The sequence below is a fragment of the Struthio camelus genome, chromosome Z (assembly GCF_040807025.1).
Source record: "Struthio camelus isolate bStrCam1 chromosome Z, bStrCam1.hap1, whole genome shotgun sequence".
In the NCBI taxonomy this organism is placed as follows: domain Eukaryota; kingdom Metazoa; phylum Chordata; class Aves; order Struthioniformes; family Struthionidae; genus Struthio; species Struthio camelus.
The window spans coordinates 36,324,807-36,349,361 of NC_090982.1; the positions used below are offsets into that span (position 1 = coordinate 36,324,807).

Here is a 24,555-nt window from a genome sequence, read left to right on the forward strand (position 1 = left end):
CTCTTCTGAAAAGATGTAGAGCTTTCTCAGGTAGCTGCAGCAAGAGAGCTAACAAAAAACTTTTAGTCAGCAAGGCAGTAGTGGGCAGAACGCAGTGTCTATGGATTTTAGCAAGAAAGGGCAAGAGAAAGTGTTGCCTGTACACACCAAACAAACCCAGCCTGTGGGGATTTTTGAGATCAGACTTCCGTCTGTTGAAAATATTTAGGCTGAAGCTGCAAGGCATGGAGCAGCCAGGCACTCTGCCTGCCGAAGCCTCCTAACAGAAACTGTCCCACACCATCCAGCTCTACTAATGGACAACAAGTCCGACGGGGCAGGACACAAACTGCCGACCTGGAGAAACACAGCGGCCCACGTACAGCTTTCCTTTCTTGACCAGCTCATTTACAGCAACAGGTCTGTTCTCTTGTGCAACGCTCATCTCAAGTTTTGCAAGAACTGACTTTTCATCTTTGGATTTTGTAAATGCAACATGTCAATCAGCTGCATTGTGCAAGATTTTCTCCTGCACTGAAAGGTGAAAAATGGAGCTGATCTATTGCAAGGAGTCGTAATAAGCCATTCTTCATCCTCCTTTCTCTTCTCTGTGACTAAATGCTATTACTTTCCCAAAGAATAGGGGCACACGTCCAACATCCTGCAGCCCTGGGAGACTTTCCTAAGCAATCTGCTCAGATTTATTGTTCTTCAACGTCTCTGTGCAGCTGGACCAGAACATGGCCTGAAGTCTTTTACTCATCTCCCGGCTCTGTGTGTGATCGCAGACATTCCTCATCTGCGTTGAAAGGTGCTGTCAACACAGCTATGATTTCTTTCTCATTCCCTGCCTGACATGCTTATAGTGGCAAAAGCTCTAGATGCAAGATCCATTTGGTAAAAAAAAAGCCCCAACTGCCAACACAGCTAAGAGGAACTACTTTAAGCTATGCATACACACACAAAAATTCCTTTGTTGTTATAACACAGGTCCCCTGGAAAACAATATTAACAAATCCTCTCAAGCGTGGGCAAGAGCTCATCTCCATTTTCTTCCCATCACAGAGCCTCTCTACGACCATTCAAGTCAGCCAGACGTTCATATACGACCTCACAATTACAAGGTCTCAGGTCTTCTCCCAAGTCTTCTGCCCACAGCCTTGCTGCAAATTTCAAGGGTTTGGGGTAGCATGTGCCTGGGCGGCTCTGGTCCCCACCAGTCACTGTGTGGTACCAGATTGCAGCTCAGACTTGGCCACTTAGCAGAGGACAGCCCCAAAAACCTCCGCGGGACTTCCTCGCACTGACTAGCTCCTGGGAAGTTCAGCCAGCCTCCCAGTCACTCTTAGCAACAGGCAAAATGTAAGGCAGATGTAATAGTGGGATTATTAGCCTTAATATGCAAGGTTTAATAAATGTATTGTATGGAAGGAGATACAACAAAATAAAACTCTCATATTTAGTTCATGCTCCGATTTGGCCACAAGATGGTTTCTGTGCTTCATTCAGCCAGCAGTCAGGCTCACGTTTGGGACGGTCAGCACAGCTCTGAGCTCTGACAAAGGCAAAGCCTTTCCTTGCATTGCTCTTTCCCATGGTGGTTTTACGCGCCTGCACACGTACCCTACAGGATTTCCTGTAACCCCAGCTCCGATAATTGATCCAGCCAGGTTGTCGGTTCGCATCTGTCTGCCTTACTAATGCAATCCCATCTATCACCAGCTAAGTGGCTGGCTGGAAGATGATTGCTTTTGAAACACATCTTCAGATGGGGCAGTTGCAGATAGGTGGCTGCATTATCTTTGAGTTCATGTAAGCCTATGGTGACTAGAACTATTCATCTATACATCTATAAAGAAAATAAAGAACGCAGCCCATTAGTACAGCTTGATAGAGTTTAAACACATGGCAAGCAAGTAAGCTTGGACACAAGAATATCCTTGGGAAGGTCACCTCTACATGTGGCTTACTGGAAATGGGAAACAACCAGTATGCCTCCCACCATGACAGCATTCCCTTTCACTCTTTGAAATCATCAGGACTTCTGCCAAAGAAACCAGATCAAGGCACTTTCTGCCCCTGGATATTCTGTACTGCTCTCTCTGCCCAGGTCTTAGTCATTTCTCCCATTTAAAAGTCAGCAAAATGCACTGTTGCCATGTAACCGTAAACTACGGTGATCTTGTATTAAATTATCCTTAATTTGCTATTGGGGTTATCAGCTATTTTCCAGATGTAATCAGAACACTCTTCTAAAGTCAAGAAATTAATTAGATTCACCATTAATGTGAGAAGTTTTCTAATTAACCTACTGCATAGCATGACAAAACCCTTTTCACATGCTGTTCCTGTAACTCTTGCCCAATAGGACTTAAGCAGCATTTTGAACTGTTACACTAGGGGAAAGACATCAACATCTCATTATAATTAGTATTTTATGACACTTAAACCGGAGATCTCTGACTAACGGCATTAACCATGCGAGCTAAATGTTATGAAGAGCTAGAAGAAAGCTCAGTTTTGGCCCGGGGAATATTGTTTACTTCTGCTGAGCAGCAGAGGAACTGGAGGCTTTGCTTATTAGGAGTGGAAATCAGAAATGCAGCCACCTAATTTCTCGTTGTCATATGTTAATTTACAAAACATACTTGGACACTGTTCCTTTGAGTGAGTCAAAAACAAATGATAAACGCACATGACTCTCTACACAGAAGATTAAAGGCAGCTAACAGGGCCCTGGATGCAGGTGGCTCATGCCACCCTCTCGCTCTACCACCCAACAAGCTTCCTCCCAGGGAAATCACCACCTTTTTCTGCACCAGCCGCTGGTTTGGGAATGCTTAATGGCAGGCTGCTCAAGGAGAAGGGGTGCAGCCCGGGGAGCATTCCCAAGGATACTCCTCCTGCACAGCTGTTTTGTGACACTGAGGAGCCTCCAGGCTCCATCTTCTGGTTGCAAAAATGGGGCAGTTCAAGAGGCTCACAGACACCTGCGTTCGCCTGCCAGCCACTGCTCTGGGGACATCGGCCATGCCACATTTACCCGGATTCAGACGAATTCAAACTAACCTCCTCACAGTTTCAGCTCCCTACACAAAAATCTCATGTTATTTCGTCCTCACTGGTCTTTGCGTTCAGGCGTCTACGGCCACAGGACACCAGAGTCCTGCGAAGCCCCTAGTGTAAGACCTTGCCTACCTTAGTATGGCTTTATGGAAAGCCATATGGCCTGAAGACCTATCAGCCCCCCCCGGTACCCACCCTCCTTGAGTAGTGTGAGCTTGAATATAAGCAAAATCCAGCCTTGAAATCATGTCCCCACTAGACTAAACTTGTTCAAACTTAGGTTCTCTGACCTCAGAGCAGGGGTGATCCCCATGTGGATAGCAGAGGCTTTGTGTTAAAACCTGCTCAAGTCCCCATGTTAACGGGAGGATGAGGACAGAGAGCCTTCTCAGGCAGAAAAATCATCCAAATAATTTCTGTGTCACAAGGTCTAATGCTTGAGTCATTAGCACTTTAGCTGCAACAATAACTCTGAAACCAATTCATTTGCTATATTGAGAGTAGCTCCCTACCTGTATGGTCAACTTGAGTTAGGCTTTAAGAAATAATGTAAGCAAATACTTTACTATAGATGTACAATTTTTCAAGCAAGTAATGGCAGCTTGCTCACCATTACTCTGAGGTAAATCCACAGTAACTTAGCTAACATCAAAGGAGTTGCTCTAGATTTGTACCAGCCTCTATGACAGAGCATTTTTGCTTTTATTTTTCAAACAGTTTTTAAATTTGTAAAGAGCCCCATGGCTGAATAAAGAAATAACGTTACTTGCCTAGTGAGCAACCTGGAATGAACCAGTGTCTTACATGTCATGATGAAAAACAGTGTGCAAGATGCAGCTGTTAATTCAAACCCCTGTAAAGTTTAATGACACTGCAAGATGCAGCTGCTAATTTAAACCATTAGTAATTTATTGGAAATCTCTGTCCTCTCCTAAAGGTCCTGTGTGGTTTGCCCACAGTCAACCACACGTTCTAAATCTGAACAGCTGCAGAGGGGCTTGAGGGTTACTCAGGTTAGGCCCCAGTGGTAGCAATACTCCTGAGTTGAGCTCTTGTCTGTCAGGCCTAAGTAGGGGGTTATTGGTGCATCTCAGCGTTCAGTATCATTTTGTGCCAGCAAGACCTTTATTTTATCTTTTATTTTATTTTGTTTTAACCATGGGAGGAACAATGCACTGCCAATTTTTACATCACCTTGACGGGTCGCTGTGTGCACAGACACCCCAGCAGCATCCTCCATCCCCATCTCCGCCAGCATGGCCAAGCTTGAGCTCCGCTGTGGCGGGCTGCGTGGCGTCGCCCTGCAGCGCCCTGCAGCCCCGCAGCACTGCAGTCACCAAGCGGTTGCTCCAGTTGCCAATTCCTCCTCGCTCTTATTTACTAATACTTTTTTTTTTTTCCAATCAAATCATCCGTTTGTGGCTATGCTCGCCCTCCATTACAAACACAAGCAACTGCTTGCCGGTTTTAGTTCTCCTTCCTGCCGTGGTATTTGTAACTGACGGCTATTAACGCCTTTTTGGAGCACACTTTTGTCATATTCCTGTAACTGTAAATACCACCCAGAAGGCACACAAGCAGCTTTTGCCTTCATACTGTCCTAGGGCCTATTGGGCTTTGCATTTTGTGGTCAGAGCCAGAAACAGAAAGTAGGATTAGCTGCCAGTATTGCCATGGTTAGCCTAAACCTTCCCTGTGGTCACCATAAAAGCTTCATTCCTAAAAGCAGAGGTTTTAACAGGAAAAAGAGGCATATTTCAAAGAGAAGTGGATATTTTAGCCGCCTCTCCTTTCCAAAGCGTTGTGGCTTTAAGATCTACCTGTGCCCCCTCCTTTTTTTAACAAGCACAGAGAATCAATTTGGTAGAGCCGGTGGGGCAAACACCAGAAGCTTGCACACTTGGGTTATTTATCTTAGAGGCTGCCATTGGCTTGGGGTGGACCTCATGTTTTCTCAGTGCCTCAGTTTCCCCACAGCAGCTGCACAGTTTTCTCAAAGGCCCTCAGATCTACCAGTGAAAAGTGCTTTTTGGCTTTTATTTTTGCGAAGCTGTGGTTTGCAGCCCAGTCTAAGGTCCATAAGGCAGACCTATCCCAACAATTTTGGCAGGGCTGAGCCAGACTTTCAGTGAGAGATGAGTTACATGTCCCACCTGTGTTCACAGGGCAAAAGTCTCTGCAGTGCCCTCCTTCCTCCCTCTTTACATTCTCCCATCCTCCTGCTTTTCTTCTCTCCCATTTCTTGGAAAACAGTTTTGCCCTAGAGCCTGCGGGCTTTGGCAGCCCCTGAAGGGGTTTTCACTGGGGTGGCCGAGGAGGCGGTGGTGTAATCCCATCAACTCCCCAGGCCACCTCACACCTCGCTCAGCTAGCAGCCTTGCAGGCATCCTACACTGCATGGCACCTGTGGCTGCAAGCGAGAAATAGGACTCAAACAGTAAGATACTAAGGACAGGGAAATAAGAATAAATATTCGTTTATCTACTGAAAGTAACATGAGAAGGAACCAGACTGGAGGATTAGAGATGGAGAGTCAGGATGTGAACAGCTAAGGAGAAATACAGTGAATGTATGGAGAGGTAGGAGGGTAGGGACTTTTCCTTTTGCTGTTATGGGCATCCTAAATGCTTTTCTGTCTTTGTATATCTTTATTTTTAAAGCTAGAATTGTGGAAGGAATAGTGGTAGACGATTTGTGCTGGTTTACATGTTACTGTATATACTCTGTCGTTAAGATATGTAACAGATATGTAAAAATAAAGTGGAAGTATATGTACATAATCTCATACGAGGAGACTGAAACCATTAGCATACCCTCAAAAAATTAAACATTCTTCTGTGTATCAACACAGCTGAGCTACACTGTGGGCTGAATATTTCCAGCGAAGGAAAATTAAATCCTTTTAATTAGTTTGGGAGCATAGTGAGAGTGCCTCGACTACAAATTCCTGGCATCTCAGCTTTTCGGAAACCTTTGTTCCTTCCTGAACCCAGAAAAAGCAATAATAATTTGAACTAACGTTACCCTGCTATATTGTAATACCTGAATATACAGCTTGTGGCACTGATCTTCCTGACAGAAAACAGCTAGCACAAGCCCAAATCTTGCATTTCTTAACCGGCACCCTTAGTGTGCTTTTCAGCAGTTTTAAGACTGCCACTCAGCTTACCTCAAGTACTAACGAAGGTCAGTGCAACAGCCTGGATTAAGTTTTGCATAAAGGTTACGTAGCATGATGTGAATTGTGTTCAGAAGGGGAATACTGAGCACGTAATGAGGAGGGGAAGAGGACGAAGAGCGGGAGCAGGCGGGATGCTTGCAGCCCGAGGAGGAATCGGGAGGCAGGCGCAAACGCCCGCCGTGCCCCTCTGCGGTAGCCGCCCCTCTGCCTGCAGGAAACGCTGGGTGCATCTGCAGAGCTGGTCGAGAAAAGGTTGGCCTGATGCCTGCCACCGTGCGTGGTTTACTAATTGCCAGCAACCTCCGTCTGACGGAGATGGGGACGATATGCTGGAGAAGCATCACCGAGCAGTATCCTGCTCCTGTTTCCTCCCTGCGTAGCCCTGCTCCTCTCTGGCCTAGGATGGCTTTGCCTCTTTGCTGCCACCCAAAATGCTGGTGCTCGTTGTGGCAGGACGCTCAGCGGGAAAATACCGCGCGCTAACGGCAGCGCCCCACGGCCGGGCAGCCAGTGGGAATCAGAGCACCAGCGCAGAGCAACAGTGAAAGTGGGTGAAAAAAGACTGAGAGAGGAGAAAAAAACAGTCCAATTACAAGCGTAGACAAGGGAGTAATTACAAGAGCTAAACAACTAGACATGTATAAATTAATACTTAATTTATACTGCTAGCGATAGTGATTAGCAATGCCTGTAAGAACTAAATATTTAGAAATCAACTCTTACTCACATAGAGAAATATCCTTCTGCATGGGCAGGTCAATTAATTATTACCTATCTAACTGGCTCAGTAGTTCGTATTTGACCCTAGTGGCCAAGGACTAAAAGTTATTGCCGCCAAGGCTAGATAGGAGTTGCCGACCGTCAACTCCCGAATTAGTTTAATGAGCTCTTTACATTAGTTCTGGGTACGGAAGTCAAAACCTGGGGAGAGAGACCCGGGCCTCCCTGAAATCGTTCAAGGCCTTACCATGCTTCTAGTAGACCCAGAAGGAGAGGAAAGGCAATGCCTATTTTCAAGCAAGCGTAGAAAAACGTAGCACAGGGATATTTAATATTTCTTGAAATATAAGCATGGGAAACGAGTCTTGCCTTTGGGGTGCCAGCCAGACCCCCTGCCAGGGCCTCTGCTCACAGCCTCGCTCAGCCCTTTCTCTCGCACTTAGCTGAGGATGGTGGCACTAGGTGGAAAAATGTCAGTTGTGTGTGAGCAGACACTCAGACTCCCTAATTTGATTATCTGTGCTGCTTTAAATACACACACACACATACATACACGTGCTCACACTCGCAAAAACCCTATTTTTCCCAAGTACTGTATTCAAATTAAATATTCATCTCCCTTAAAAAGCAATTAAATTTTACTGTCTAGTAATCTGCAAATCTAAACAGCAAATGTAGAAAAATAATTAGCATAGTAAGAAATCAGTTATTTCTCTGATAAGCTCATAAACCCTTTTAATTAAAATAACAATATTTTTAATTGCTAATGGGAATATTTTGTTTATAATAGCAAACATTTCTAAGTTTTAATTTAAGTTTCAATCTAATATTGTGATAATTAAGAAATGCCCTCCAGGGGGCAACAGTATCCACCGAACAAAATAACATGCATCACAACTCCACCAAAGGATTTTCATGCATGAAAATGTATCTTTTCAGAAAAGAGGAAAGGTAAGTTAACCTACACAAATGCTGACAAGTTTCGGTGTGCTGACACACACCGAGGGAAACAACTGCCACTCATTTTTAAAAGAGACTTATTTAAAAGTCAATATTAATCAAGATACAAAAGCATACTTTCAGTAACTGTACAAATGCAAACTGAAATATGATTTCTAAGCAAATACCTAGAAAGACATGATTTCCTTCTTATATTTGCAGATATATTGTTTTAAAAACATTTGAAATACCTTGGAATTCTCCTGCTGGGTCGCTTTCCCCATAATGCAGTGACCTACAGACACGTAAATGGTTTACGAAAGTTAGTTACCAAATCCGGTAGCCCAATAGAGGTGAGGTTGCCACCACTCCGTGTTTCAAGGTCCAGCCAGTAGCGAGGCTGAGCATGCATGCCCAACAGGCGCACATACACACAACACCTATACATACGGACACACACGGCAGACAAACCGAGCAACACAGATGGAAAACACGGCACTCACATAAACAGCACCGACAGCCCCGGGTGTCAGCTGCCCCATACACACACACACACACCCCCACACACACACAGAAGCAAAGGAGTCTCACCAGTAGCTGGTCCAGACTTACGCCTCTACGCTCCTTGGTGTTCGTGGAGGTGAGCCTTTAATCACAGCACCTGACACTGAATGCAAGCAAGTTGTGCACAACGGCTGGTAAAAAAGCACGCTTTTTGGTGCTAGGCCACCGGCATTCAGCAATCGGAAGAAATATTTAGAAAAAAACACCAAAGTGATTTGGGTGCCTCGAAGCTGCTACGCTCTGTAGATGTTGATCTTGAGGTGTTACTATCAGATGGCTCCTTACTGGCCTATGTAAAAAAGCTGGTGGTCTCTCTTCAGTTTTTAACAGGTAGTTATCATCACTGAAATCCATTTTTGCTGCTTTAGAAAAAAAGCTAGCTATTATTCATTATTTATTGTTCCACTGTGTCTAATAATGTAGTGAAGACCACGGTGCCTAACTTTGTGAGGAAGGACTGATCCCAAAGAGTCTAGGCCAAAACCACAAGTACACACAAAGGACAAAAAGAAAGGAAAGACAATTAAATGTACAAGCATGGTCACGGCAAAGTAGGCCTGCTTCCAAGTGTAAATGAAGTACTCACTTTGCAGAGAAATAGACTGAGGTGAGTAACTGAAAAAACACATCTAAAGGAGAAGAAGAATATAGGCATATCACATGAGCAACTTCTCAAAAATTAAACAAAAGGAGCCAGTGAAGTAGAAGGAGGTCGAGAGAGGAGGAAATCACGGCAGTTAAGAGTTTGGCATTCACAGAGCCAGAATTCCCTTCTTCCTTCCGGACACCATCCCCAAAGATCCAGTCTGAGGTACATAGTAGGAGGAGAGTCAATCTAGAGCAGGAATATGTTCAGATACTGTCACTTTCTTTGATTTTTCCAAGATGCTTGAATGACATGGAGATCTGAAAGGCTCAGTCACTACTTGAGTATAGCATTGTCCACTCCGTGATCTCTTGTTTGCATCTGCCTTTTCTCTTCATTAACTACATGATAGTCAGAATGTGACCTTAAAATAAACTATGTCAGCTTTAATTTGGTAGTTTAATCCTGGATTTGAGATCCTGGTAGAATATTTTCGTATTTTTGAACATAAAGGAGGAACTGTATTTTGAAACACATTTCGGCTTCCATTCATCAAATTGCCTTTCGTAGTTTACCGTGTCCAGGCTTGACTAAGCATTGATCTATCATCCATTGAGCACATGACTCAGACAGCATAAAAGCACAATGAAAGCTGTGTTTCTCTGACTACAGAAGATGTTAATAAAAGGAAACTGCTCCTTGAACAATGCCAACTTTTTTCACTCTACAGTCAAAGGGAGGTCTAATCAACCTTAAAATAAAAAGAAGTCAAAATGACTATCTTCCTACATGTGCAATAGTATTACAGCCAGTTCCAACTCTCTTGAATTGAAATACTTCAGCAGGAGGTGGATTAGGCATCAGTTAGCATGGCATTAATAAAGCTGTCTTCAATCATAGGAGACATTGTATGCACTTTTTTTTGCTGCTGTTGTTACTATAAAAACAGGAAATCTTAAACAGTTGGAAGAGGAAAAACTCTAGCACATAATAATTTAACATTAATTTTACAGTTTAACACAATTCTGTGTGATAAAAACCATATACTAGCTGGTTTTGTCAATAACAAAAGATTTGACAAAGATATATAAGGATGTAATTGTGTTAAGAAGAACATGTGAATACAGGGTCACCATATCAACTCATTTCTTTGTTTCCTGCAACACTTATGTAAATACAAACTAAAGTAGTCAGAGTTTGTTCCAGCATCAAGGCGATGCTAGCCACTTATTTTGAGAGAGATTCTCTGGCTTTCTACTCTGCTAAATTGCACTCAATGATCTTTATTCCGGTTCATTTATTTATTGACTGTAGCAAGTTACGATGAATGCATCAACTAATATTATAAATACATATATTAAAAAACTTACTTGGAAAACAAATATTCATGAACTGTCTTGTATCATTTCTGACCAAATATTAAAATAACCTTTTTCTAAACTGGATGAGAATATTCACATTTTTTAAAGTTTAAGAAAAAACGTAAAACCAAACAGTCAGACCTCAAGAGCTAGCCAAATTCATGAGGAACATGAAGAAGTGCTCATAGGTCACATAGGATAAAATAGTTGAAGAGGTATGCATTAAGAAAGAATATGTCAGGGATCAGCTAAAGCCAAGCGGTAGCTCTCTTATACCAATTTACCAGCTGTAAGGTACTAGCTGGGAACACCACTTGCAACAGATAACGGACTGGGACCATGGGTCTGTCTCGCAGGACGTGTCTGCACATCTCACACGTCAGTTGTCATGACAGCATGAATCCTCTTCGCATCCATGTGGATCATTACCACGGGTTTTCCACCTGATGCTCATCAATGCAACGTGTCCAATCAACTGCGCACCTAGTTTAAGTGACTCGTCACTGGGGCTATTAAAGAGGAAGCTTCACTTGAAGTTCAGGCCCCCATACAAATACCGGTCTGATCATTTCCTTTTGGAAATGATAAGGCCTGCCTGCCTTCTGGGTGTGACTTTTTTGTTTTTCATAAAATCTGGAAGCATCTGAAATTGTCTCTTAGCAACCTGTTTCAGTTTGCCATTTCCCTTTGTTCAGCTCCCCAAAGAGCGTTTCTACAGCTCGAGGAAGGTTGGTCATTTCAGAGAAGAAGCTATTATGTTCCCTCTTTTTGTATAAATAATGAGATACCACAGTCCATCAGGAATATTCTCCAGTATATTAAAAATTCTCCTTAAAGCAATGAAATATTGTAAAGTGAGATAATAGGTGAATTATTGGCAAGAATATTGATAACTGTGTTTATTGTGTTTGGAAAGGATGCAAGGGGATGAAGACAGCTACTTCCTTACTGTTTTGTGCAGAAGGTTAATATTTTCTAAGCTAAAGCTTAGACTTTCCCCTGAGTCTACATAAGTACTTTTTGCCTTGCTCATATACTTACAGCACTTTGCCTAACCTATCCACACACAGAAGGCAGTTTGGTTACCAACCACCCCACACAGAGCTTAGAAAGCACTGCGTACCTGTAAATATCAGATCAATAGCATGCATTTTTATATGTTGTCAGATCAAAAGACATGAGAATCACCCCTTCTGCATACTCGAGGTCCCACAGAAATATATATGCCCCATATAAAAACCAAAGGTCCTTCCAAATAGCTCAAGGCCACTGCAAGGATTCCTGCTCCTCTACTCTCCAATTCCGGCCTTCATCACATAAAGATAAGCTGCAAACTGTTTCCAAAGTGAGCTTTTTCACAGCACGCTCTGACTTTAGTAAACCTGACTCATTTAAGTTAATTTATAGCAAAATAAGAAAACAGAACAGAACAGAGTGCTCTACAACGGAAAATTTATGCCAGCAAAAGTCTGTTCATCCATTAACTCCTGTGGAAAGGCTATAAGGCATACAATAGGCTGCTGATTAAACAGACTGAGTGTGCTGTTAATTCTCTACTCAGAGTCCCCGCAATGTATGGTGCTCCCTTTGGGGCCCTGGCTCTCCTCCCAGTTTAACGGGTGTCATTTACCACAGTGCTGATTAGTTTATCTATATATAAATATACTCCAGCAAAAATGTCAAAACTCTGCACTCATCCTGCAGCACATTCTGGGAACTAAAATATTTCTGTCATCTCCAAATATGTGCATTGCCAGAATCCTGCAAGAAACAGTCTCTTTGGCTAGGTCCCTCATACTGCTGGTGTAGCTGCTTTAGACATGGGCTCTGGTTGTATGGAAATCTAGGCAATAAGCCCCAGCAGGACAAGGGGCAGTTGTCACTGCATGCAACGTAAAGCAGCTTTTTGGCACCTCTCTTTTACCACAGCTTCCAGGACAGAAAACCTAAGTGGAGTTTCAGCACACTTGGGCATCCATCTCTTCAATCGTCTGAATTTCAGCAAGTTGTAAGATTCAAGATATGCCAATATAAATCCTCCTTCTCTAATAACACTCACATGAACTAATTAAAAATCTGAAGATCCATGAAAATCTTTTCATGTACAGAGAGGCCAGGATGAAAGAATCACGGAGAACATTTGGCAGTAGTTGTTTTACTGGTTGAAACTCTGCTGTTTGTATATACCCAGCCTCAGCCTTGCCCCCATTACAGACATTGATAAGGTTTCCATTGAGATCAACAGGAGCAGAAGCAGGGTCCAAATGGTTATGTTAATGCCTCCAACTTATTTGCCCATGTGGCTGAAGTAAGATCAGGTTATAGCATATCATCATATGACATAATAGGGCAGAGGAACAGAGATAGCTCAGTGTCAACATTAAGCAGTAGCAGCTGCTCAAAGGAACCAGCAGACAGAATGGATACATAAACTGGATGGACAACCAGGGTTATGTGTGTATTTCTGCCCCCATCACACATATTTCGCCACTATCAGATCTCATGAGATCACTATTGCACTCTCAGTGGGTCATTAATTATACATCTGTCACTCAAACAGACTTTGCCATGATGTTCCTCCCCAAATTACAAAACTTTGCGATACGCCTCCATTTCTTCCACTTAAGGTCTTCATGGCTTGAGTTATCAAGTATTTTTGAGAAGCTGCTGGGCTTTCTTATACTGCAAGAGGACACTTGGTGGCACTCATTCAACGTTATTTTTCCTTCCCCTACCACAGATTCCGTGGGTTAATTTGAACAGGTGAATAATTCTCCTTAATAAGATTCTCATGAACTTTGTCACTATGGACCAGCTCCTGCAGTCACTACTGAGTTTTGACTTAATCCTTATTTAAGTTGATGAAATCAGAAATCACTGAGTTTGTGTAAAAGAAAACTAAAGATCAGTTTCTGGTGGTAAACTAATCGGTACATTTGAGCTGAAATGTTTTGGCCTTCCTATTATTCTGCAAAATCTTCATTTTTCTGGTTGGCTGGAATTTACTCCCTCTGTAATGTGCAAATTCCTTGTCCCTGTACATTCTTGCTCACTGCAACTCGCACGTAGTTGTTTGTTTGAAAAAAATAAAAAAAATAAAAAAAAAACCCTGACTGAACCAGCAACCAGGATACTACTGAGAAAGAGACAACTGCAGAGGCAGTAGGGAGTTGTACTCCGCTGAACACAGCAGTCATTCTGATTTATACTTCTGGGTGACTGCCATCTGCAACCCAATATTCACAGTGTTTTGAGAAAGCCGCATGGGAATCAGCAGCATCCTACATCGTTTAGACGAACAAATACGTTACCCCTCTATAAAATCCTTCTTTTCCAGGAATCGCCCGAATTTTCCATGGACAGTACCACAACCGCCTGCCAAGGACCACGCACTTATCACTGACACCTGGCCGTTATTCCCACCAGAGCTGCTGAAAGACCTGACAGGCAGTAAGGGAGTTGTTTATTACCCTTAACAGCAGGACACCATTACATTAGCTGAGGATAATCCAACGCCATTAGATAGCCCAAAGCTTGATTGAAGGTGTCTTTGCTTGGGGGAGGGGGGAGATCAAGTCCAGATGTCTCCAGGACTCTCCACTCGCTGCACTCAAAATAAACCTTCTACGAAACCCAGGTCAGTAGTCACTAGCAGCCGAGGTGTCCACGGTGGGAAAGATTTTATAGCAGTGGAGCGCAGTCAAACACACAAGACATCCCCTCAAGATACAGAATCACTCACCTTCCCCCAGAGTAGGAACAAGACCTATCCCCATCATCCTTCAACAAGGCAACGGCCAAAATAGCAGCCCGCAGGTGCTACTCTGGGGTCACAGCGCCCGCAGAGTTTGACTATTGCATGGCCAGGTCCGCCGGCCCTGCCTCTGCGAAATCTGTGTTGCCAAGAAACTTTCTCAGCAGTTTTGCTTTTGTTCATCTTCAGCTTTTCACCAGCTGCACCAGGGAAGCTTTAAGTCCTTCGGACAAAGTGCCCGTTTCATTAGCTGCGTGCACCTGCGTGCACTTTGCCTGCACGCTCAGTGGTGTTTATATACTTGAGAAACGTTCTGCTGACAAGACCGGTGCAGCGCTCCAATAATCAGCTCTTTAGTAAAACCCAATGTGTATTTTTCAAACCAAACAAAGATTATAGGACTCGAAAAGGTCTGCTCCCAAGCCAAATTTTTAATTTCAGCAAATCTTACTTGTGGCCTGGTCAAGAGGAGTTTCGTATTTAAAAATGAGCAAGTACTACTTTCTCACCTTCCAAACTCTTATGCAGCTAAGGGGCTTTTACTCTAACAATCTTAAACAAAGGAGGGGGAAAAAAGGACTATTTTAACAGGGACACAAGAAAGCAAAATGTGATCAAAAAGCGTTAGGAGCAACCAACCGCAAACTGTGCCGATGGTGTTTATAATGCTAAGTACAAAGACCGCTCCAAAGCACCCACAGGTGCTCTTCACCAGCATCCCGGGTACGCCGGGCCGTGCGCAATAAGCACATATCCCTTTGCGGACAAAGAGCTGGAGCGTGAGTCACAAAAGGCAGAGCCTTTCGAAATCCCTTTGATGAGCTGTCCCCTCGCAGGAAGGTGGGGCCGTATTGTGCAGAAATGCCATCATCACCCTTTCCCTTCTTACCAGGCCTCTCAGTTACGTCACCCTTTGTTATGGATATTATTTGTTTCGTTGAAGATTAATTGCCGGGGGATAATGGCTGACACCAATCCCAGGGAAGCTTAAGGCAATAAATAAACAAATAAAATGCGTTCTTAAAATGAAGGCAACTAGCACCGGGCCATAAACTCCCCGATAGATGGTGCTGCGGGGATAGGTTATTTTATGACCCAGAATGAAAAATCAGCTGGGGGGGGGGGGCCGACAGCGCCGAGAGCGTTCACCCTCGCTGGCCGCCCCGCCGAGCCCGCACCTCGCCGCGGGGAGATGATCCCCTGTCCCGGGGTGGGGTGGGGGGGCTCTGAAATTGGGGAGAAATGCTGCAAAGCAGCAAAGCTCGGTGTCCGAGGGGAGGAACCGCTCCGGCCGCTCCCCGCCACGGGCAGACACTGCCGCCTTCTTCACAACTCGATCGCTTCTCCCGCTCGATCGGCGTCTGTAGTTTCATAAATACACAGGCACACTCAAGGACTCTAGAGGCGGGGGGAGGAGGGGAAGGCGCTTAAAATTAAAAGTGAAGCATAATTTGAAACTCCGCCTGGGCCACAGCTTTCATAATCAGCTTGTGACATGCTTGGCACCGAGCGCTGTTTATGTCCACAATTAATACAGTTAATACCAGGTTAGTGAGTGTGGCAGCCAGCCACGTGCACGGCCTGGCACATGGGTGCCTGCCCGTAACCCAAGAGGCACACTTTGCTCCGCAGCGCGCGGCTCGGCCAGCTCCAGCACATCTGGAACCAGTTGGACCGCGGCCTCCCCCCAGCGCTGCGTGTGGCGTTGCCAGCGTACGCTTTCAACTCAAACGCTAGGCGACGGGGCAGAAACGGGACGCGGAGAGCACGAGGGAAAAAGGAGCGCGAGGCTCTCTGCAGACCGACTCGGCCAGCCACGGGGGGTTTCGTAGCCTGCCCGAACGCCACCCGCCATCGAGGAGCCCCTACCTGGGCCTCTCTGACCACTTTGGCCAGTTCCTGCTCCTCCTACCTCTCTGCGTGGTTGGACGCCTCGGCACACCTTACCCACCTGCAGCTGCTCTCTGCAGGCGCCGAGGGACAGTGCGCTGTCCCCACAAAGCGCACAATTCGCCAGAGATTAATTGTCCTGCACACTTTGCCAAGAAGAGCATGCAAACCCAAGTAACATGGGGATGTTTTTCAAAAAAAATCCCTCCTCTTAAGACAGAGGCACCATGCTGCAATGGGAAGAGGAGCAGGTCACGAGCTGGTTGCAAAACCTCATCTGTACTTCGAGGGCCTAAGCTGAGTTTTGAAACTGCATTTTTATGCAGTTTAAGAAGGCCTGTCAAGACCTCTGGAGGCAAGTTTCAGGCTTTCTTGGGAAACCAGGCGTCTTTGAACCTCATGTCTCCACAGGCGACGTCCCACTGCTCACTAACGCGCCAGGCGCATCAGCGTCATCACATGCCCTGCTTTTCTTCTGTGGCCACGTACGACTCCAGTGAGAGCAGGCTAAGCGAGCTATTCAGTCATGCGTGGAGTAACGTCACGAACATCTGTCACATGTTTGTCCACTTATCCTTTCTCCAAGGAGAGGAGCGTTTTGGGGGCAATTTACACACCCCTACACATTTACGCCAGAAATGGCAAGGTCAAAGAAAGGCGCTCTTCACTTGCAATAGGAGCTGCTGAAAGCTGAGATGAATGCTGGGAGGAAGGGAGGCCTACTTCGCAGTCACAGCCTGGCCACTGAAAGCAACTGGCTTCTGCACAGATAGGCTCTGTCCTTGATCTGGAGAGCGACCTCGTGCCAGAGGAACAACCCTGTCGACCCCCATCCTTTAAACCGATTCTTGAGCTAGTCTGAGACGATCTGTCAGCTCCTGCTTCTCCTGGCATGGCTACATAACAGACAAGCTCCATATTTCATTTCTGTTCATGCCCGGTCCACAAGATACCAGAGGAGTAGCTTCTTCAACAACGTTATACAGAAAATGATTAGCATTCTCTTACTTTGCACTAAATGGATGGGAAAACTGAGGATTTTTTTTTGTCGTGTTACAAATTCATTAAAGGGAATCAACACTTCATAGGGGATAAAAGGCAACATGTGTCTGCTGTTACCTCTCTCCACGTTTCTTTCTTCAATTGCATTCCGGATTACCTGTACTGCCTTTTCACCTACTGCAAGCTATTAGCAAGAGGGTAGCAAATATATTGCAATGCATGCTTGAAAAGGTGCGCTCTCTCTCTCTCTCTCCTGTATCAAAGTTTTAGAAGCTACTTTGATCTGCAAGCCTCCAAAATTCACAACAAAAAAGGAAATCAATTACTGATGTCCACTGAAAATGTTTTTCAATCGAAGCACTTCGCGTTTTGACATGATTAAATACCACAGAATTGACACTGAATATGGATAACAAAAGGGCCACGCATTCACCAGCAATTGAAAAAAATCACCTAGCAATGGAAAAACATAAGCGTACAGAAGAGGATTGTGTCCAAACAATGCAAGGATTATGAGGAAAGAAACCTCTACATCTACTGAAGGAAAATGGCATCTTACCCAGGGTGCAGTCACTGGGTGTATTAGAGTGATGTTTTATCCCCTAAATTCTGAAGAAAGGGGATTAGGTGGAGTTCCTGCCCCTTACTAAGAAAAGCGCCCTTCCTCTTTTCCATCATGCAAATTCATGGTTAGGAAGGCAGGACAGAGTAGAAGGATAGGCCCTGTCTCTTCCTGCTGTTGCGCTCCTTGCCGTTATTCAGCAAGGGAGATTGCCCGCTATTTAAAATGTCTTTTCTAGCCGTTCGCCAGTCGAGCAGGATCAGGGTGTTTCAGGCATCCTCACTTTCCTGGTTCTCTGGAGCAGGGATGAGCTGACCAAAGCCAACCCAGATATAAATTATTGAGCAGGCATATAAACTGCTTGGACTCGCAGCTATTCACTATTAACATCAAACTTCAAAGACGTAAGTGCACAAAGAGCAGAGGATGGACATGAAATACACGAGGTTTTACTATGCGAATCATCAAGTGTTAATTAGCACCACTGTACTAACGAGGTCAGTCAGTCATGCTCTTCTACTTGCCGTTGCAGCGCACTGATTGCAGATGTAGTTCACTGAGACAATTCCTGTGGAAAGAAATACATGAGAAGCCCTAGTTTCAATACGGTGGCGAAGATTACGGAAATCATCACAAAGGATGGGCAGAGAGGTCATTTCAATTTATAATGAAGCTTAAAAGTGAGTTTTATGCATTTATGTGTTCATAGGGAGCATTTCTCTCTGCTCAAATGGATGTCGTATGCTTCATTTTTCAGCAGCCTGTTTAGGAAGAATCAGGAAATGGGAGAGTAACGTGAAAGACACCCAGGGAATTGGCAGTGGCGAAACGTGGAGGGGGAACAAAGCCAGCATTCAAGGTCAGATTACCTGAACCATGGCGGGCCTCAGAGCGAGCAACGCCCGTGGAGGCCACTGAAGAGAAGAGGCATTAAGAGCTACCAACCCACACCTTACCCTCCAGCCAGCAGAAAGAGGGGGAAAAGGGAACTTAATCCCTTTCCACTTCTTTACCCTCTGTCTCCTCAGATGAGCAGAATTTATAAGAGCTAAGGACCATTACGAGTCTTTGACTCACAATTTAAAATAATGGCCTTACTAGCCCTTGCTGCATTACTGGATACTGCTGCACATTGTGTGGGATAGAGCTGACTAAAATGTGTGCCTTCAGTCATTTGTTGACTAACGCAATCTTTGTGGCCAACTCATGCAAGTTCTACTGCAAATGCTTTTGATAACGGTAGTATAATGGCATGTGAATGTCAGCGTAGGAGGGCAAAATATTTTGAACTGCTCAACTTTGCTTTATAAATATTTTTGGAAGCCACCAGTGTGAAATGCTCCATTCACATTCAGCACTGGAAAAAAGAATGGCTTCCTCTAAAACAAAGACACATCTGTCAGTGCGGTAGAGTATATGAATTTCCACAATCTGCAGCACAGAAAAAGTACTTTCTCAAACAAATTAAGTTGAAGCAGGCAGTGAAAGAACAGCATGAAGCTCTCTATGCAATGTCAACAATAATTAACAGAGCACTTTCTAGTCTGCCAGTGCTTCCCATCAGCAAGGTACTCTCAGATATTTGGTATGAGCAGGCTGCCCTCCCGTTCCTCTCCTCCTGGAACCTAAAGCCACAAGTGTTGGCTTTTAGCAGCTAGCCTATCATTAACTTTTTAAATGTTGCATGCTACAACAACCCAACATTTCCCCTTGGAAAGATAGAAGGCAGAAGGCAAGAAGACACTGTTGCAACTGCTGCAGGGAGTCGAGGGGGTTGCATTAGCCTTTGTGTCATACTGGGAAACTGGGGTGGGTTGCTTGTCCCTGAGGTGCCTGAAAGCGAAAAAACAACACAGCGCACTACATGCACAGCCTATTAACCTCTTCATTCCTGAATTTTCCTGTCAATAACTTGAGAGAAGCTCCCCTGCTCTGTCTTGGAAGCATGCAAAATTTGGAAGTTTTCTTCAGCTCCTGCTGATTCTCCAGGCACACGGACTGCAGACATTTTGCAGTAGGGAGTCTTTTCTCTTAGGTCGCCTGTGTACAAAACACAGAGCTGACGTGAGCGTCCTTTATAGCACACAGCATTGTATTGCCCCAGCATTTCTGATCTAATCACGTTGCCTTTAGGTATATATGGACTAAACTCTGAACATAGCTATGGAATGGGGGAATATTGCCATCTTCCTTTCTTTACGGATGGCAAAACTGCAGCCTCGTCTGCAGCGGAGGGATTTCCACTAGTTTTTCCTTCCAGACTGATTGCAACCAATTTCTTCCACATGTAAGAGCGCTCAGATGGTTGTCAGGGAGACAACAGTTGGTGCAACTTCGCCCTGGTGTTCAGAGGGCTCGGCCAGTCGATCGGCTTGCAATGGATTGTGCAGCCGTGCAGATGCAGCACCCTGGCGAACAGACAGGCCTGACTTTTCCATTCACCAGCTTACCTTACCAAGCACGAACTAACTCCAAATCATAGCTGTGAGATGCAGCCACCCTACCTCGACTAATGTTACTTTAACTACTTTGAGCGGCAGCGCGGTAAAAACGTGGTGACCAAAATTCAAGTGCAGCCCGTGTGATATATAGGGAATTTACTCGAGAGGTTAGTCTGCACTGTATAAACTGCTGTTAGTAACTCAGCTAGTCGTTTAAACTAATCCAGGTCGAGCTCAAACATTGTAATCGCACTCCTCAGATGTCAGCAGCCCTCACACAGTACATCCCTGAGCCCAGAAATTCGCATTAGCCTCCAGTTTGTGCCATTGCCTATATCTTCTCCACAGACCTCAGACCTTTCTTCCTTCTCCTCCTTCGAGCTGCGACTGAGCCTAAATCAAAAATAACCATGGTGTCCTCTAAATTGGTATAAAGGCTGAAAACCAGGAGAATGAACTTTGCACTGGCTGGGGCTAATTAGTGTGCAGACAGTCATTTACGATTAAGCTATGCAAAACTGCTAGGAGCGCAAGAGCCGAGTGCCACGGTCCAGCAAAGGCCCAAGGCACAGCCAAGTTAAGCGACTTGCCCAGTTTGACACAGCAGTTCAGTGACAGAGGTAGGAATTGGCTGCGCAGTCCCCTCTCTCTCAAAATAGGTCTGATCTCTAGATCATACTTTGATCTCCCTTTAGCAGCAGAGAATAAAACCCCCTCTGTTCATGCTATAAGTCATTACAGAAATTACTTTCAAGTCACAGCCTCGCCATTATCACATCACTGCAAGATCAAACAAAAAAAGAGGGCAGTAAGAGAGGAAAGGAAGGGTTACTTTGTGTCATTTACTTCCACAGTCTGCTCAACAAAGCCAAAGAGGAAAAACATTTTTTTTTCAGGCAGATGCCTTTTGCAACACATCAAACACTTCTCATGGGCGTATATCATAGACATCTTCCTACAAAGGCTTTGTCCTTTGCGTTCACGACAGCCCGGATGTTTATCAGGATTTTCCATTCCCTAAATTCAAGATCCAATTGGGATCCGCGTTAAGCTAGCAGCAGAAATACATCAACACAGTCTAAAACACAAAATCCTTAGTGAAAATAAAGTATTAAGTTAACGTGGTTCTGCGCTAACACTAAAGAAGAGTGGACTTCCTCACAAACTGAATGTTATCGTTTCAACAGAAATAAAGGAATGCTTGGAGACGGAAACAGCCTATTTTTGAATGTGTTGGATTTGGAGGAGGCCAATACGAGGAAACAATTGCCTTTCCTAATGGATTTTACTGCTAGTAGACATTTAAGTCCTCCAAGCAAGGCATGTGACTGTAGTATTATGCACGTAACTTCTTCCTATTTATCACGTATCATGTGTTTACCGTGCCTTCTGCATGCCCACAGCAATGCTCCAGCTCCTTTATTCATCAGTACAGCCTGTCAGCCTCCAAATTATCAAGCTCGATAAAGAATATTCGACACATACAAAACATATTCACGTTGTTACATACTCTTCCACTCGCAAACCATCACTCAGAATAACATCTTGCATTTCCTGTCTCTTCCCTCGTCTTTTTATTATACATAAGCTCAGCCCTTGAAATACTATGGGGCCTTCCAAGAGATCTTGTCTCCCTGTTGGGCAAGGCATTCTCCTTTCTAGGAACAAGCAAGGGCTGCGGCTGTCACACAAAGAGTAACTCCAGCCTCCCTGCAGGCAGCAGGAGATGATATGGGGTAGTGCAAACCAGGTCCATCTGCTCTGCTCCTAGGCACGGATGCCAGGGATCAGGCCTAAAGATATTTCCAGTCCTCCAAAAGTCATCAGTGATGCTATAAACACCAAACATCCATCCCTATACCCAATATCACCACTTTTTCATTTACGCTGGCACTGAGTTCCCGTAAGATACTTCATCTCCTGAGAAGCTCTGTAAATTTAAACAGTTCTCCTTAGAGGAAACCCCACTGTGAGCCAGAAAAGACAGAGCGTCCCTACACTTACGATAGAAACAGATGATAGGCAGAAAGAGTAGGGACATCTGAGGGCCTTTTCTTTGTTTCTGCCCGGAATATCAAAATCTCATCAATCTTCTCTGTGATAATTCTTTCACAGGTTCAGACAGGTGTTTTACAGTTCTAGTGCATCACTAGTGATCCCAGTTTCTCAGGAAGGTCGAGCCAGCACGTATTCCTACAGATACCGTCTGCCTTCTCCAATCACTGCCAGGGTATGTTCCCATACAGGATTTCCAGGTAGCAGCATACAAAATTGCACATTGCCTTTGCTTCAGCCTTCGTAGACCGAACTATCCCGTCCACCAGACTCCAGCAAATGCCGGTAGCCGTATGCTCAAAGGATAAGACTCACATTCATTACTGATGGCAGAACTCTTCCACAGTGAGTTTGGACATGTTCAATTAAATGGCTCTATTTCTCCCTCAGAGATGCCAGTGGATGCATGTGTCCCCCCAAAACTCCCGCATTTCAGACCTTATACCACTTACATGAAAACGGAGGGTAAGTTTCTGGCAGCTCTTCCAGTTCAAGACTGGCTAGCGAAAAGCAGCATGTAATTTTCCGGCAACAAGAGTGGAACAATAAAATTAATGAGCTGCTACAGCTATTCCCACCTGTTCAGAGTGCAATATATGTATTGGATATATACCCACCCATGAGTCTATCTTCGATGTTAGCTCAAACTGTAACAAGAAAATGCAGAACTCAGCCTTTCCTGCTTAGGAAAAAGTGCGTAAAAGAGCAGGTGGGAATTTCACCTGTTTTTACATAATACTTAAGACGGGCCTGAGCCCCCTCCATAGAAGGGAATTGCAATAGGACAGTTGTGACAGCAGCAGTAGCAATCCAAGACTGATACTGAGCAGACATACTGTAATAGATGAAGATGGAGCAAGATGAGAGCGAGTCAGCAGAAGATACTTGTCTTCTACACAGTATCTGAAAATCTGGCGTCTGTTACAGGAAATAATATTCAATCACTGTTCTGTGCAAATCATTGTTCTGTACAGAGCTTTTGCATGGTGAGGAAGATGCTGTTAGACTTTACAATTTTGTGATACTCTTTTATTTCAAAACATGTCCCAGAGCATTCAGCTGACCCCATGCAGGAAAATATTTGAAGCACACCTGACTTGCATTCTCCTCAGTAACAATTCTGTCCCAGACACTCCAGGGATACACATAACAATCCTTCCTTATTCTACCTGGAAAAGACAAAACAGTTTGTGACTATTCTAAAAGAGTTCAAAAGAGAAGATCAAAAGAAATTGAAAGGATTAGTGGAATACTCCTAAAATGGAAATTTGTCTCATGACAAATGCACTAAAACTGTCTGGAATTTTCCTGAGCTATTTTTCATCTTTTCCACAGAACCTGATCGTTAGTGGGCATGTTTTGATAAGGAATATTCTCATTTGAAAGTAGTGACATTATGAGTAGAAGTATGGCTTGCTCTGCTCAGAGAACTTTAGCAAGAGCCCTGGCAGATAACTCTTAAAAAATCATCAAGATTTGGAAGGTGGAGGGGGAGTTAATCCAAACTCAATGATAGCAAAATATGTTTGAACTTTATTTCTTTTTAATGGCTATTAGATGTTGAAAGTGCGGTATATAAGATTTGCTGAGAATAGAAAATTCTTCCTATTGCAAATATAACAGTAACGAGGCACTGTTGCACAGGGGAGAAAACAGATAAGCATTTCATCCTGAATATCATTCCCCTTGGACAATATAGCCTTTGGCAAGCCTGGACTGCAATGTTACCCAGGTTTTAAACAGTCAAGTTTCCAAACAAAAGGTTGTGAAAAAGGTTTGAAGCAAATATGTTTATAATTAACAACGGAGCTTGGAAGAAGCCCAACAATGAAAGCAATTCTTGTTTTCTAACCTGGAGAACAAGCTTTCTATAAACACACACAGTGAAGGAGATTACCATAGTAATGAAGCAAAGCAATGAAGTGAAACAGGATACACACACTATACTTGAAAAGGTTTCAGACTTTCAGCTATTCCCAGCCAAGACGCAAGCAATCTAGCGCAGATAGGTTCGGGATGCAACGTCAAGGGAAGCGCGTGGAGACAGCCTTGCCATTACATCAGTCTGACCCGATACGCCGCACTCCCAGACCGATCCAGCTTCCCTCCCCAGCTATTCCTGGGTGGCAACGTCGCTGCTCTCTCTCCCGTATCCCGTGAGCCAGTGCTGCACAGAACGAGGTAGCTGAGTTGCAGTCGTTCTCTTTAGAGTGCTGTTTTCACGCATTCGTTGCTAGTTCTCTGATTGAGGCTTTAGACTGGCTATGGAAAAAAAAAAAAAAAAAAAAAAGAGCGTGGTTTGGGTTTTGCAAAACCCAGACCAAAGCTGTTTCAGTTCCAGGTCCCGTTTTTTTCCGAACCCTGAAAGTCAAAGCCTGGGTGGTTTGGATAAGTGCTTCTAATTCTGGCATGTCCCTATTTAAAATAAGAGGGAGGGTTTGTTTTTAAAAAGCTA

At 44.3% G+C, this 24,555-nt stretch overlaps 1 protein-coding gene across 2 annotated transcripts in view; it reads right to left on the reverse strand.

Moving 5' to 3' along the window:
* LOC138064478 (tubulin polymerization-promoting protein family member 2-like) overlaps positions 1–24,555 on the reverse strand; it is a 109,162-nt gene that overhangs the window by 12,788 nt on the left and 71,819 nt on the right. Inside the window, exon 1 of one of the 2 annotated variants that reach the window (XM_068927306.1) lies at positions 16,102–17,039. The exons of the other annotated variant lie outside the window; for it this stretch is intronic. The gene's annotated coding sequence lies outside the window, so the exon portion shown is untranslated. Of the gene's footprint in view, positions 1–16,101; positions 17,040–24,555 lie in introns of those variants that run through there. 2 annotated transcript variants of the gene reach the window in all.